This window comes from Arachis stenosperma, chromosome 8, assembly GCF_014773155.1.
Source record: "Arachis stenosperma cultivar V10309 chromosome 8, arast.V10309.gnm1.PFL2, whole genome shotgun sequence".
NCBI lineage: Eukaryota > Viridiplantae > Streptophyta > Magnoliopsida > Fabales > Fabaceae > Arachis > Arachis stenosperma.
Window position 1 is genome coordinate 35,475,440 of NC_080384.1, and position 4,546 is coordinate 35,479,985.

Here is a 4,546-nt window from a genome sequence, read left to right on the forward strand (position 1 = left end):
TTGAGGAACTCAGAGGAGAGTGGTGCACGCCCACTGGGGTCTTTCTCAGTGGCGTCTTCTTCCTCTCTTTCCTCTCCATATTCGGCCATGTTGATGGCCTTGCACTCTCCTTTTGGATTTTCTTCTGTATTACTTGGGAGAGTACTAGGAGGGAGTTCAGTAACTTTCTTGCTCAGCTGACCCACTTGTCCTTCCAAATTTCTGATGGAGGACCTTGTTTCATTCATGAAACTTTGAGTGGTCTTTATTAGATCAGAGACCATTGTTGCTAAGTCAGAAGTATTCTGCTTAGAACTCTCTGTCTGTTGCTGAGAAGATGATGGAAAAGGCTTGCCATTGCTAAACCTGTTTCTTCCACCATTATTGTTATTGAAACCTTGTTGAGGTCTCTCTTGATTCTTCCATGAGAGATTTGGGTGATTTCTCCATGAAGAATTGTAGGTATTTCCATAGGGTTCTCCTAGGTAATTCACCTCTTCCATGGAAGGGTTCTCAGGATCATAAGCTTCTTCCTCAGATGAAGCATCCTTTGTACTGTTTGGTGCATTTTACATTCCAGACAGACTTTGAGAAATCAAATTGACTTGTTGAGTCAACATCTTGTTCTGAGCCAATATGGCATTCAGAGTGTCAATCTCAAGAACTCCTTTCTTCTGACTAGTCCCATTGTTCACAGGATTCCTTTCAGAAGTGTACATGAATTGGTTATTTGCAACCATTTCAATCAATTCTTGAGCTTCTGCAGGCGTCTTCTTCAGATGAAGAGATCCTCCAGCAGAGCTATCCAAGGACATCTTAGATAGTTCAGAGAGACCATCATAGAAAATACCTATGATGCTCCATTCAGAAAGCATGTCTGAAGGACATCTTCTGATTAATTGTTTGTATCTTTCCCAAGCTTCATAGAGGGATTCTCCATCCTTCTGTCTGAAGGTTTGGACTTTCACTCTAAGCTTACTCCATCTTTGTGGTGGAAAGAACTTTGCCAAGAAGGCATTGACTAGCTTTTCCCAAGAGTCCAGGCTTTCTTTAGGTTGAGAATCCAACCATATTCTAGCTCTGTCTCTTACAGCAAAAGGGAATAGCATCAGTCTATAGACTTCAGGGTTAACCCCATTAGTCTTGACTGTGTCACAGATTTGCAAGAATTCAGCTAAAAACTGATGAGGATCTTCCATTGGAAGTCCATGGAACTTGCAATTCTGTTGCATTAGAGAAACTAATTGAGGCTTAAGCTCAAAGTTGTTTGCTCCAATGGCAGGGATAGAGATGCTTCTCCCATAGAAGTCGGGAGTAGGTGCAGTAAAGTCACCCAGCACCTTCCTTGCATTATTGGCATTGTTGTTGTTTTCGGCTGCCATGGGTTCTTCTTCTTTGAAGAATTCGGTCAGGTCCTCTAAAGAGAGTTGTGCTTTGGCTTCTCTTAGCTTTCGCTTCAAGGTTCTCTCAGGTTCAGGGTCAGCTTCAACAAGAATGCCTTTGTCTCTACTCCTGCTCATATGAAAGAGAAGAGAAAAAGAAAATGTGGAATCCTCTATGTCACAGTATAGAGATTCCTTGAAATGTCAGAGGAAAAGAGAAATAGAAAGAAGAAGGAGAAGAAGAATTTGAACTTTAATTAGATAAGGTTCGAATTGTGCATTTAGAAGGAGTGGTACTCCACAAATAGAAGGATGTGAGAAGGAGGGAAGAGGATTTTCGAAAATTCAATTAAAAGATTTTGAAAACATTTTGAAAATTTGATTGATAATTTTCGAAAATTGAAAGTGGAAGAGAAATCAAGTGATTTTTGAAAAAGATTTTGAAATTAGAAACTAAAAAGATTTGATTGAAAACTAATTTGAAAAAGATATGATAAAAAAAATATGATTGAAAGGTTATTGTCTTAAAAAGATGTGATTGAGAAGATATGATTTGAAAACCATTTTAAAAGATATGTTTTGAAAATTATTTTAAAAGATTTGATTTGGAAAATTAGTGACTTGCCTAACAAGAAAAGATATGATTCAAACATAAAACCTTCCTTAACAGAAAAGGCAAAAAATGTTCAATCAAATCATTAATTGTTAGTAAGTATCTTTGAAAGGAAAGAAATTAATTTTGAAAACATTTGAGTGAAAAGATTTGATTTGAAAAAGATTTGATTTTGAAAAACTTGAAAAAATTTGATTTGAAAACAAAATCTTCCCCCTAGCACCATCCTGGCGTTAAACGCCCAGAATGGTATACATTCTGGCGTTTAACGCCCAAAATGCTACCTCTTTGGGCGTTAAACGCCCAACCAGGTGCCCTGGCTGGCGTTTAAACGCCAGTCTGCCTTCTTCACTGGGCATTTTTGAATGCTCAGCTTTTTCTGTATAATTCCTCTGCAGTGTGTTCTGAATCTTCAATCCCTTGTATCATTGACTTGAAAAGACACAAATTAAAAATATTTTTGGATTTTTAATAATTAAATGCAACAAGAATCAAATAACAATGCATGCAAGACACCAAACTTAGCAGTTTGTATACTACTGACACTAATGAACTGAAAATGCATATGAGACACACAAAATACTCAAGTCAATAGAATTCGAAGATCAGAGCAAGTGAATTATCAAGAACATCTTGAAGATCACTAAGACATATGAATGCATGCAATTGACACCAAACTTAGGATGAGACACTAGACTCAAACAAGAAATATTTTTGAATTTTATGATTTTTTTAATTTTTTAATTTTTTTGTGTTTTTCGAAAATTAAGTGGGAAAAGGTATCAAAATCCTTGATGAGAATTCCAGGAATCAGTGCAATGCTAGTCTAAGACTCCGGTCCAGGAATTAGACATGGCTTCACAGCCAGCCAAGCTTTCAAAGAAAGCTTCGGTCCAAAACACTAGACATGACCAAAGGTCAGCCAAATCTTAGCAGATCACTGCTCCAAGAGCAAGATTGATACGAAATCAACAAGCTCTTGTGGTGATAAGTTGAAACCTCGGTCCAATCAGATTAGACATGGCTTCTCAGCCAGCCAGATTTCAACAAATCATCATGAAACTCTAGAATTCATCTTCAAGAATTTCGAAAAAAAATACCTAATCTAAGCAACAAGATGAACCGTCAGTTGTCCAGCCTGAACAATCCCGGGCAATAACACCAAAAATTTGATGTTGTTGCCGGATCTTGGCACTGATGTTACCAAAGGCTTGCTCAAAACTAGAACAATCCCCGGCAACGGCGCCAAAAACTTGGTGCGCGAAGTTGTGAACTATACTTTTTCACAACTCTCATAATCCCTGGTAATGGCTCCAAAAACGTGGTAGCCCAATACCATGGCATTACACAACTTCGCACAACTAACCAGCAAGTGCACTGGGTCGTCCAAGTAATAAACCTTACGTGAGTAAGGGTCGATCCCACGGAGATTGTTAGTATTGAAGCAAGCTATGGTCATCTTGTAAATCTTAGTCAGGCAAACTCAGATATATATGGTGATGAACGAAAATAACATAAAAGATAAAGATAGTGATACTTATGTAATTCATTGGTAGGAACTTCAGATAAGCGCATGAAGATGCCTTCCCTTCCGTCTCTCTGCTTTCCTACTGTCTTCATCCAACCCTTCTTACTCCTTTCCATGGCAAGCTCGTATAGGGTCTCACTGTTGTCAGCAGCTACCTCCCATCCTCGCAGTGAAAGCTAATGCACACACTCTGTCACAGTGCTGCCAATCACCGGTGTGGTTCCCTCCCCTACCGGAATAGAATAACTCTTTTGCGTCTGTCACTAACGCCCAGTAGGTTACAGGTTTGAAGCACGTCACAGTCATTCAATCATTGAATCCTACTCAGAATACCACAGACAAGGTTAGACCTTCCGGATTCTCTTGAATGCTGCCATCAGTTCTTGCCTATACCACGAAGACTCTGATCTCACGGAATGGTTGGCTCGTTTGTCAGGCGAGCACTCGGTTGTCAGGCGATCAACCATGCATCGTGCAATCAGGAATCCAAGAGATATTCACCAAGCCTCAAATGCTTGTAGAACAAGAGTGGTTGTCAGTCACTTTGTTCATGAGTGAGAATGGTGATGGGCGTCAATCATCACCTTCATCATGTTGAAGAACAAGTGATATCTTGGATAAAGAACAAGCGGAATTTGAATGAAAGAACAATAGTAATTGCATTAATACTCGAGGTACAGCAGAGCTCCACACCTTAATCTATGGTGTGTAGAAACTCCACCGTTGAAAATACATAAGCATAAGGTCTAGGCATGGCCGAATGGCCAGCCTCCCAATGATCTAAGAACTAAAATGTCCAAAGATGATCTAGAGATCTAAAAGTGATCAAAAGATTTCTATACAATAGTAAAAGGTCCTACTTATAAGAAACTAGTAGCCTAGGGTGTACAGAAATGAGTAAATGACATAAAAATCCTCTTCCGGGCCCACTTTGTGTGTGCTTGGGCTGAGCAATGAAGCAATTTCGTGTAGAGACTCTTCTTGGAGTTAAACGCCAGCTTTGGTGCCATTTTGGGCGTTTAACTCCCATTTGGGTGCCAGTTC

General features: G+C 39.4%; 1 non-coding gene across 1 annotated transcript; it reads left to right on the forward strand.

The window, feature by feature from the left end:
- Positions 1-848: 848 nt before the first annotated feature.
- LOC130947142 (small nucleolar RNA R71) lies at positions 849-956 on the forward strand. The gene has a single exon (XR_009072551.1). It is a non-coding gene; the product is annotated as a small nucleolar RNA R71 (small nucleolar RNA).
- Positions 957-4,546: the final 3,590 nt, after the last annotated feature.